Source organism: Cervus elaphus, chromosome X (assembly GCF_910594005.1).
Source record: "Cervus elaphus chromosome X, mCerEla1.1, whole genome shotgun sequence".
Taxonomy (NCBI): Eukaryota; Metazoa; Chordata; class Mammalia; order Artiodactyla; family Cervidae; genus Cervus; species Cervus elaphus.
Window position 1 is genome coordinate 121,528,617 of NC_057848.1, and position 12,100 is coordinate 121,540,716.

Here is a 12,100-nt window from a genome sequence, read left to right on the forward strand (position 1 = left end):
AACAATAATCTGTTGATCACCAGTCACTGCTCTTGATACTTAATGTTTGGTTGAACAAAGCAACCCCCAAACCCCTAACTTCCTGGACCTGACATTCTGATGAAGAAGAAAGCCAATAAACATTGTTAAAAGGTGATAACTTCTAAAGAGAGTTGGATAGGACAGAGTGATGTGACTTGAAAGTGCTGGAGAACTGCCACTTTAAATAGGAAGAGCAGTCTCCTCTTACACTCTACCGCCGGCTGCCCTGCATTCTGGAGCAGGCCAGTCTCAAATCTTCACGAGTATGTGGGCATCTAGTTGAAACCAAGGACGAATGCAAGGTCAGAATATTTTCACATCTGCAGCTAAGGATGTAACAATGAGTACCTTTTTGTCCTACAGTAGATGCAAGGAGTGGGCTTATCCAATGACTCAGTGGTGAAAAATCCACCTGCAGTGCAGGAGACGAAGGAGACTTGGGTTCGATCCCTGGGTCAGGAAGATCCCCTGGAGGAGGAAATGGCAACCCACTCCAGTATTCTTGCCTGGAGAATCCCACGGACAGAGGAACCTGGTAGGCTACAGTCCATGGGGTCACAAAGACTCAGACACAACTGAGTGACTGAGTACACACACACACACACACACACACACACACACACACACACACACACACACGCAAGGAGTAATACCCAGTCTTCTGATCAGTCTTGTCTTGCATGCCTTCCTTTAGTAGGTGGAAAATATTTTACAGTATTTACTGAGCAGGGTTTCCTGGTGGCTCAGTTGGTCAAATATCCGCCTGCATTGCAGGAGAACGCCTGCAGTGTGGGAGACCTGGATTTGATCCTTGGGTTGGAAAGGTCCCCTGGAGCAGGAAGTGGCAACCCACGCCAGTATTCTTGCTGGGGAACCCCATGGACAGAGGAGCCTGGCAGACTATATTTCATGGGGTAGCAAAGAGTCAGATACGACTTAACAACTAAACCACAACCACTGAGCAGGGACCTCTGAACCAACAGCTACGATTATTTGCATGTGTCAGTAGATACAAAGCAATGATAGTTTATTTAATTTACACCCAGATTTCTAATGGAAAAATTTCACACTATTATTGGGTAGTCACAAAGTCCAGCCCTCTACTGCCCAGAATGTAGAACTGGGGCCCAAAACAGATGTGACTGGTCTCAGGGCACAAAGGTATAAAGAACACCAGAGCACAGGGCCAGATCATTTCAAATAGGATAATTATTAGATTTCATTTTATGAGCAATTATGAATAATAAAATGTCCTAGAAGATGTTTTTACTGACACATTACATTAGACAGAGAAAACATCCATTGGTCGTATCAATTTATAACCAATTTTGGGGGAGGTCCCTGGTGGTCTTGTGGTCAGAATTCCAGGCTTTAGCTGCCATAGTCCAGGTTCAATCACTGCTTTGGGAACTGAGATCCCACAAGCCACACAGCGGGGCCAAAACATAAATAAATAAACTAACTTTTGTTGATAGCACTTAACTATTTTGTTTGGAGGGACTGGTGTTGATCTTGGCGAGGCAGAAGAGAACGGTGGCATGAAGTGAGATCTTAATTCCCTGCCCACGAATTGAACCTGGGTAGCCTGGATGAAAACCAGGAATCCTAGCCACCAAACCAGCAAGGGCTAGAGGCTAGAAGCTAATTTTCCCTGGATCTTTGTCCCCAGTGGAAAACGCGTTTATCACGGAGGCAGAAACTGTAAATGCAGGTGCAAAGCTTATTATTAGAGACATAGCACACAACAAGTGGGAGAGCACATAGAGAAACAGTTTGTTTATTTGAGCTAGAAGCAAGGCAGAGATGCATACCTGGAGAGAAAGGGTGTGGGCGTCCCCCCTAGTGAGGAGAAGCACAGTAAAGAGGTGGCTAAGTCATTTATATAGCTCAGTTCTTCTGGGTCCTTGGTCTTCCTTCAGGCCAATTACCTGGTTCCTTTTTTCACACCTGAGGTACCCTGGAACCCTCTTCTGGGGTGTGCACATACCCCTCAGCCAAGATGGATCTCGAAGTGAAGGCTTCTGGAAGGAGCAAGACTCATTATGGCCTGTAGTTATCCCCCTGACTTTTGACTTCAAGGAGCCTTTCTGCGCATGTGCAGTGTCTCCCTTATCCTTTACTCAGAAAGGGATTTTGCCTCACTTTGTCCTTGCCAAAGTTTTTCATGAGAAACGCTGGGCTGGAGGAAGCACAAGCTGGGATCAAGATTGCCAGGAGACATATCAATAACCTCAGATATGCAGATGATCCCACCCTTATGGCAGAAAGTGAAGAAGAACAAAAGAGCCTCTTGATGAAAGTGAAAGAGGAGAGGGAAAAAGTTGGCTTGAAGCTCAACATTCAGAAAAACTAAGATCATGGCATCCGGTCCCATCACTTCATGGCAAATAGATGGGGAAACAGTGGCTGACTTTATTTTGGGGGGCTCCAAAATCACTGCAGGTGGTGATTGCAGTCATGAAATCAGAAGACGCTTACTCCTTGGAAGGAAAGTTATGGCCAACCTAGAGAGCATATTAAAAAGCAGAGACATTACTTTATCAACAAAGGTCCGTCTGGTCAAGGCTATGGTTTTTCCAGTGGTCATGTATGGATGTGAGAATTGAACTATAAAGAAAGCTGAGCGCCGAAGAATTGATGCTTTTGAACTGCGGTGTTGGAGAAGACTCTTGAGAGTCCCTTGGACTGCAAGGAGATCCAACCAGTCCATCCTAAAGGAGATCAGTCCTGAATAGTCATTGGAAGGACTGATGCTGAAGCTGAAACTCCAATACTTTGGCCTCCTGATGCGAAAAGCTGACTCATTTGAAAAGACCCTGATGCTGGGAAGGATTGAGGGCAGGAGAAGGGGACGACGGAGGATGAGATGGTTGGGTGGCATCACCGACTCAATGGACATGGGTTTGGGTGGACTCCGGGAGTTGGTGATGGACAGGGAGGCGTGGCGTGCTGTGGTTCATGGGGTCGCAAGGAGTCGGACACGACTGAGGGACTGAACTGAACTGAACTGTCCTTGCCATGATTGTTCCCTGGAGATGTTTACAGGAGACAAAGACTGGCTGTTTACCCCATTTCTGTTGCTTCCTTTTCTTAGAGCCAACAGGGGACTGATTGTATAGTCCTCAACTGGAGCCCACCTAACTCTTGCATCAGGAAACGCAAAGAAGAGACTGGCTGAATATGAATTTCCAACCTGGTGCGCATCAATCTCCTACCTCAAATCTCCTACTTCAGTGTGGGGGCAAATTGAGATCAATGCCAATGCTCCCACCCTGACTTCTCTCCTCTCCCTTCTTGATATGGGGGTGGGGGAAGGCCACAGTACTGCTCCTACTATCCCTTCTACAACACTCCATAGTATAGCCCAGGGGAGGATACCATCCTGACATATTTCCCCTTAACTCCAGTGGTATTGTTGCCAAAATCCCAGCCTCTGTTTGAGAGAGTCGATTCCTAGGCAGGTTGATAAGAAGTCCCGGGTCCCCGAGGAGGCGAAAGGGGTCTGGGGCTCTCAAAGTGGAGATAGGGGTCTGGAATTCTCAAGGAGGAGGAAAGGACAAACACTTGTTTTTTTCTCTACATTCCTTAGTCTTTAGTCACATAAAACATTTTTTTTTCTTTAAGCCCAGAACTGATGATTACACAACAAACAACTCAGTTTAAACTCTGTACTAAGGATTATATAACAACAGTGTATCCTGCTTGAGGATAGTTTCTCCTTCCTGGTGGGTCTAGTAAGATCTTTACAACCTGGAGAGATTCTTTTGATTTATTGGAATAACTAATTTTAAAAGTATATAACTCCCTTGCTAACACTAGCGAGGGGGGCACTCTGTCCCCCTTCTGATGTCTGTGTCAGAAGATTTCTCTGTCCCTTCTCATACTGTCGACCAAGAGAAAAAAAAAAGGTGTACAACTTGAGGGTTGTGAGTTAAGTTTTATCTGGGGCAAAATGAGCACCACAGCCTGGGAGGCAGCATTTCAGATCGCTCTGAGAGACTGCTCCAAAGCGGCAGTGGGGGAAAGTCAATCTATAAGGTTTTGGTGAAGGGGCAGTTCAATGCCGTGAGGCACTCATTTTACAAAAGGTTTTTGTTAGTCATGAGGATCTGATGTCACCACGAAGGGATTTACTGCTTCTCTAGATATGAGGAGATGGAAGGATTGAGATCATAAAATCTGTTCCTAAAAACATCCAACTATCTAAAGACCTGTCCCACCAGATTCCCTGGAGCACAGTGCCTCACTCCACCCTGACCTCCCTCAGGGGTTGTTGAAGGTCAAAAGCTATAAGCAGCACCGGGTTCAATCTCTGTAGAGGCAGATGGCAAATGCGTTTGTTGTTCAGTCATTGGCAATGCTCTTGGTCAGTGCCAATTTGTAGTTGACAATACTTTAATAAAAACTCTGCTACACAAAAGCTCTTGAGTGATCAAGCCTGGTCCCTGGTCCCGAAGCTAAATCTTCTTCAGAGATCAAGAATCCGACACCATTCACCATAAGCTATCATCTTGGGGGCTCGTCCAGGATCTTCAGGACAAGGTAAGAACACTCAGAGTTCTAGCCTCTCTGCTTTCTCAGTACACACGTGTTCTGCTTTACTAAGTCAATGGTGTGCTTGAGTGAATGAATGACACTCCCTGTGTGAAGCGAGCATTGAGCCTTGCTCTATGGTTTCACAAGGCCTCGTAATGACTGAAGGCAGCACCCCAAAGGGGAGACTTATTGGGGTTTTAACCGACCTGCCAATGCAAAGAGACACCCAACATCCCTGCGAGGGGAGCAGGCAGAAATGGGCGAAGCATGTGGACCGAATTTTCCTTGCTTGGTCAGCTTTTCCTGGTCTCTTTGACCACTTCATAATTGCATGGGGAATTAGAACTACTAAGCTAATCTGTCAGATCGTAGACTTTCAAGGGACTTGTGATCCATGCTATTATTGTGTACTTTTACTTAGACCCCATGTATGGAAGCACTTACCCTTGCTAGACTAGGCAAGCCTTGCTAGAAAGGTACTAGGAGCATGTATGGAGTGAGGTGGAACTCTAGCTCCAGGAATGTCTTTCAGGCTGGAGATTACTAGTTTGGCTGCCTGCCCCAGGGGCCAGCGACCTGAAAGTGAGTCTTTGTCATGGCTGTGCCTCCTATCTATATGGATAGAAGCACTGTTGGTGACCATGAGGTTTTTGAGGGCACAGATTGGGAACTGCAGGATCTGTTCAGGTGGGAAGTACGGTGGGCTTCTTCCGTTGGTAGCTCTAGCTCTTAGTAGACCAGAGGAGGCTCTCTGGTGGCTTTTGTCTCAACTCCTTAGATATTCTTTTGTGGACTCTGTGGAAATGAACTGGAAGGATTGCTAAGACTTTAAACTATGCTGAGTTTGCTGACATAGACCAGGGAGAGAAGGAAACTCCTGATAAACTCCTAGTTTAGACTATGGGAGGCTCCCCACAAGTTTACTGGTGTCAATCTTGAAAGTACAGAAGGAGGAATGATCTTAAAAGATAGATTTCTCACTCAGTCAGCTCCAGATATCGGCCGTAAGTTACAAAAACAGGTGTTTGGATCAAATCAGTCTTTAGAAACACTGTTACAGCTGGCTCAGACGGTATATTATGGTAGAGAATATAAGGGGGAAAATAAGAAGCAAAAAAGAACCAGGCAAAAGACTGAAGCCCCAACAATGGCTGTTAGATCTGCTCTGAGACAGCCTGAAGAAAAATGCCCAGAGGAACCCAGGTGAAAAGGGGAAGACTTGTTATTACTGTGGAAAGGAAGGGCATCTCAAGCTGGATTGCCCTCAGGCATCCAAGCGGCCCCTGGCTTCAGGTCTGGTCTGCAGAGGACCATACTAGAGAAGAGACTGCCCTCCGAGGTGTAGGCCCGAGGGGTCGGACTCTCAAGACAATCTGGACTGAAGGTGCCAGGGGGTCCCCACACAAGCTACCATCCTAATTACACCTGAGGAACCCTGGGTATTAATAACTGGTGGGTCAATCAGTTGACTTCTTTTGGACACCGGGGCAACTTTCTCTGTGCTCACTGAAACCCCTGGCCCGCTTGGGACTGTCTGGGTGAGCCAAACATTATTATGTCAGTCATCCTAGGACTCTGTGCTGTTTTCTCACGAGTTTCTAATCGTGCCAGAGTCTCCAGGTCCAGGCCTCTGTTTTCATGGATATAGAACCAGCTCTTTTAATGGAACAAACTGTAAATCCTAGAGTGTGAACTGATGGAAAAACTGTGGGTGGAGCACAAAATGCTGTTCCTGTCTTTATCAAGCTCAATGACCCTCACCTATTTTCACATCAAAAGCAGTATCCACTAAAGCTGGAGGTTACTGAATGGGCAAAATCTTACTGCACTGACTCCTCATGATGTAAGTGGGATCTTAAACTCTAGAGTTCAGAGCAACCATGCTCCACCTTTAAAGCTGCTGTATAACTCAAGGGGTGTTGAAAGCTCTAGGAATAGACTATCACTTACACTGTTCCTGGAGACCCTAACCTTCGGGAAAAGTAGAAAAAAAGCTAATGCATAAGCTAACTCAGGAAACACAAGACAATTGGTTTAAAGCTTTACCCGTAGCTTTAATGAGGATGCAAACTGCCCCTAAGAAGAAAGGACTGTAACATCTGATCTGTCCCTATGACAGACTGTTTTTGTGCACAGATACCGTGATAGATCCTGAAGCCTTAAAATTAACTATGTGACTCAGCGTTTAGCTTTTCAACAGACATTACCAGGAGGTTGACTCCTGACCCAGCCTTTGAGTCCATCAAGCCCCTGTTTGAGCCAGGAACCGAGATGGGCCCGAGAATGCAGATGGGCTTGCTTCTGCTGACTCCAAAAGTCCTGAGTCTGCCGTTTGATTTTCAAGAGAGTGCCTTCCTGTCCTGGACTCATCCCTACGTTGCATTCCACAATCAGTCTAATTGCTGGGTCTGCTGAGCACTCCCCTCCTCATCAATTGAAGACTTCCCATGGTGGGTTTCTCCACTTCAAGGAAAGGACTTTCTTCAACTCTGAGAATACTTTGACCAACAATAATCATATGTGACCCCTCTTCTTGATCAGATGACATCTAACAATCCTAAGATGGACGGATGTAACTATGGACATAACGTAACTTTTAATTTTGATTATGTTTTAACTTGGTTTAGACTATTTTATTGCACATAAGAAGGTAAGTGGGTCTAGACCTGGTGGTTTTCTACCTGATGTTGATCAGATACGGGATGAGGTCATATGGCTAACTCCTAAAAAGGGATACCTACTATCTAATGCTCCCATATGCTGGGGCAAAAATAGAGCCATCCCCAGAAGTTCGCCGACAACTTAATTATAATGATTGGACGCAACTGGGATGTTTGCCTCAAGAAATATACAGCACAATCATTCCTGTGTTTTCCAATCCTAGCTTAGGTCCTCCTTTTGCCTGGCCAGGAACCGATGGGGATTGGATCCCTCAGTCACACTGGTTTACTCCAAATGGGACCTACTGGATATGTGGCTCTTACCTGTGGGTGTGGCTTCCCCCTGGCTGGATAGGAAGATGTACCCTAGGTCTAACTTTTACCCATGGCTTCAGTTTTCAGTGAAGGTGAACGTCACATCTGTATAATCACTGTATAGTCCATGGAATTCTCCAGGCCAGAATACTGGAGTGGGTAGCCTTTCCCTTCTCCAGGGTATCTTCCTGACTCAGGAATGGAACCGGGGTCTCTTCCATTGCAGGCGGATTCTTTACCAACTGAGCTATGAGGGAAGGAAATGGCAACCCACTCCAGTACTCTCGCCTGGAAAATCCCATGGACAGAGGAGCCTGGTAGGCTACAGTCCATGGGGTCTCAAAGAGTCGGACACGACTGAGTCACTTCACTTCAGTTTTCAGAGAAGCCTACTAATTTGCTACACCTTAAAACTCACTGGGCAAGATCTGTATTTCACTGGTATGATTATCTGGCTACAATATTCGTTTCCTCTCTGGGAACTACAGATCAGATGTTACAATCAGCTGATGCTTTGTCTAACTTTCAGCCCTTAATACTGAACAAATACAAATTAGAAAGGTGGTTTTTCAAAACAGATTGGCCTTAGATATTCTGACGGCTGCACAAGGAGGAACTTGAGCCATTATTCATACCCAATGTTGTACATATATACCAGATATGAGTACTAATGTTACTCACTTTACTAAACACATGAACAAGATGATTCAGGCTATGGATTCTCCCGAAGCCTCAGTCACCTCACTTTGGGAAACGTTAACTAGCTCCCCATGGTGGAAAACAATCTTAATCGTAATCATTCTAATTGTTTTGTTTTTCCTGTTTGCTCCCTGCATCTGTAACTGTGTAACTGGATATGTTTCTAACTGTTTGAAAGCTTTTACATTACAAATGATTGCCCAGGCTCCTACCAGTGCCACAGCCTCCTCCAACTATTACTTGGAGTCCCTGGGTCAGAAACCCTCAATATTAGGGTTAGGAGAATATGTTGCCTCAACAATTTAGGGACCGTGCCCCTCAACAGCAGGAAGTAGTTATGGAATGAAAACGATGCCCCTTTCCCTTGGCAACATAATTCTCCTAAAGGAAAAGGGGGGAATGAGAGGGTCAATTCCTAGGCAGGTAAGTCTGGGGTCCACAAGGAGGAGAAAGGGGCCTGGGGCTCTCCAACTGGAGATAGGGGTCTGGAATTCTCAAGGAGGAGGAAAGGACAAACACCTTTTTTTTCTTCCTCTCTCTACATTCCTTAGTCACATAAAACGTTTTTTTTTTTCCTTAAGCCCAGAACTGATGATTGCACAACAACAACAACTGGGTTCAAACTCTGTACTAAGGATTGTATGATAACAATGTATCCTGCTTGAGGACAGTTTCTCCTTCCTGAAAACCTTCTGGCTAATCCTGTTATCTTAAAATGTAAATTACGGGAGTGGGTATAGTAAGATCTTTACAACCTGGAGAGATTCTTTTGATTTATTGTAATAACTAGTTTAAAAACTATATAACTCCCTTGCTAACACTAGCAGGGGGCCACTCTCTGCACTCCCCCTTCTGATGTCTATGTCAGAAGCTTTCTCTGTCCCTTTTCATACTTTAATAAAACTCTGCTACACAAAAGCCCTTGAGTGATCAAGCTGGTCCCTGGTCCTGAAGCTAAAATTTCTTTGGAGATCAAGAATCCGACACCGTTCACCATAAGCTATCACGTTCTCCAATGCCGAATAGAAATGCAAAGACAGACTTTTGAGTGAAGTAGAAAAGAGTAGCTTTTATTGCTTTGCCAGGCAAAGGAGGCCACAGTAGCCTGGTGCCCTCAGGACTGTGCCCTCCCTTGGGAAAAATAGAAAGGGGGTCTTATAGTTCAGGAGGGGAAGGGAGTGCTGCAGGCAAGGAGTAGGGCAGATGCAAGCTTGCATTCTTCTTTCCTCTTGGAAAACTTCTTCATGGTCAAAGTTGGTGTCAGGCAGTCTTGGGTGGGTTTTGGTACACCTTGAAGCTGTCACTGTTGCCACTGTTTTCCCCATCTATTTCCCCATGAAGCTATGGGACCAGCTGCCATGATCTTAGTTTTCTGAATGTTGAGCTTTAAGCCAACTTTTTCACTCTCCTCCTTCACTTTCATCAAGAGGCTCTTTAGTTCTTCTTCGCTTTCTGCCACAAGGGTGGTGTCATCTGCATATCTGAGGTTATTGATATATCTCCCAGCAATCTTCTTTCCAGCTTGTGCTTCTTCCAGCCCGGCGTTTCTCATGATGTACTCTGCATATAAGTTAAATAAGTAGGGTGACAATATACAGCCTTGACGTACTCCTTTTCCTATTTGGAACCAGCCTGTTGTTCCATGTCCAGTTCTAACTGTTTCTTCCTGACCTGCATACAGGTTTCTCAAGAGACAGGTCAGATGGTCTGGTATTCCCATCTCTTTAAGAATTTTCCACAGTTTATTGAAATAGATGGGGAAACAGTGGAAACAGTGTCAGATTTATTTTGGGGGGGCTCCAAAATCATGGCAGATGGTGACTGCAGCCATGAAATCAAAAGATGCTTACTCCTTGGAAGGAAAGTTATGGCCAACCTAGATAGCATATTTAAAAGCAGAGACATAAATTTGCCAATAAAGCTCCGTCTAGTCAAGGCTATGGTTTTTCCAGTGGTCATGTATGGATGTGAGAGTTGGACGGTGGAGAAAGCTGAGCGCTGAAGAATTGATGCTTTTAAACCGTGTTGTTGGAGAAGACTCTTGAGAGTCCCTTGGACTGCAAGGAGATCCAACCAGTCCATCCTAAAGGAGATCAGTCCTGGGTTTTCATTGGAAGGACTCATGTTGAAGCTGAAACTCCAATACTTTGCCCACCTCATGCAAAGTGTTGACTCATTGCAAAAGACCCTAATGCTGGGAAGGATTGGGGGCAGGAGGAGAAGGGGACGACAGAGGAGGAGATGGTTGGATGGCATCACCGACTCAATGGACATGGGTTTGGGTGAACTCCGGGAGTTGGTGATGGACAGGGAGGCCTGGCGTGCTGCGATTCATGGGGTCGCAGAGAGTCGGACACGACTGAGCGACTGGACTGAACTGAACTGAAGCTATCACACTGTGACTTTCTTTCTGGAATAAAGAATGCTTACCAAAGAAGGGAGTGTTAGGGAGTGCTTTCTCAGAGAAGCAAACACCAGCTGCAATGTACAGCTCTGGTTAGAAATAATCATTTTCAAAGAATGTAATTAAGTGAAAAACAGAAACAGTTCCGAGAAAATGGCTGAGTGGGCTTAAAAGAATAAGACCTAGCATATTAGAAGCAGCCTTTATCAATTTCTGCTATAATAGTATCTCCTGGACTTATTCTGGGTTATTCTTACTCTTTTCATTAGTAATGGCGCCCCTCTCACCCATGGATTGCCTTTAGCAGCCCCTCAGAGCCTATCCCCAAAGACCTTCCTGCACCAGGAAGTCTACTCAAATAAGGGTAGAGTACCTTCTCCCAGGGCAGCCCCACTGGCCTGCTGGGTGAGACTGGAGGCAACAGCTTCTTCCACTGTAGTGCAAGGACACCCTTCCATGATGGCGGTCCCTAGGAAGCAATGACACTTGAGTGTGGTCATATTAGAAGCCCAGCAAATCTGCAAAGGGTAAAGGAACTCTAGTGGAGCGGCCTGTTGACTGGGGAACATGGCTTCCCAAGTGCTCTTGAGCATGAGCCTTCGCCTTACCCTGCCTCTCCACTAAATACCAGGGTGTTAGAGGTTGGAACTCAGAAGCAAAGGAGTTGTCAGGGGTTGCAGGTTAGCGCCGGTCAGGGGTGATTTTGAGAGGGTTTGGTTGGCTACTCTGAGCTGAGTGATGGGGGGAATCTACCTTGGTGTCGGGGCTACTGTGGATTCAATGATGGGATTTTTTACATCAGATGCCCCGTGAATTATTAGTCAACCCCTCCTTTTCTAATTTAAGCCTTAAGGTTAAACATTTCCATCTAAGACCCACAAGATATATTGTATTGTATTATCATTATTGTTCATTAATAAGTATTTTAAAATTTCAGTTATGATTATTTTTTTCATTTCACCTGTGTAACCACTTTGAAGCACTTTTCTACTTTGCAATAAAAAGTGAATCCTTTTTAAAAAATTGATTTCTAACCTAATTTCTCAGCGGTTAGATACTATGGTTTGTGTCATGAACGTTCCTGAAACCCGGAGAATCTTGACCTTATACCAATGCTATGCTAATTCTATGCCTTATTATTTTATGTTTACTATTTATATTAGTTTCTACTTTCTTTTTTCTGTTCTTAGTTTTGATGAGTTAATGCAGGTATGATCATTCCTACCCTTTCTCCCCAATCCACTTACTTTTTAAGTCAGGGAATTTTAACTTGTATAAAACCTTTAAAGGTATATCTTCCCTTTTCTATCAAGCATGATTAAATTTATATTTTCTTCATATGCATCTCTATTCCTGCCCTGGAAATAAACATAGAGAATGGACATGTGGATAGGGGGGAAGGGAGGGTGGGACAAATTGGGAGATTATGATTTAGATATATACACACCGTGTGTGTGTGTGTGTG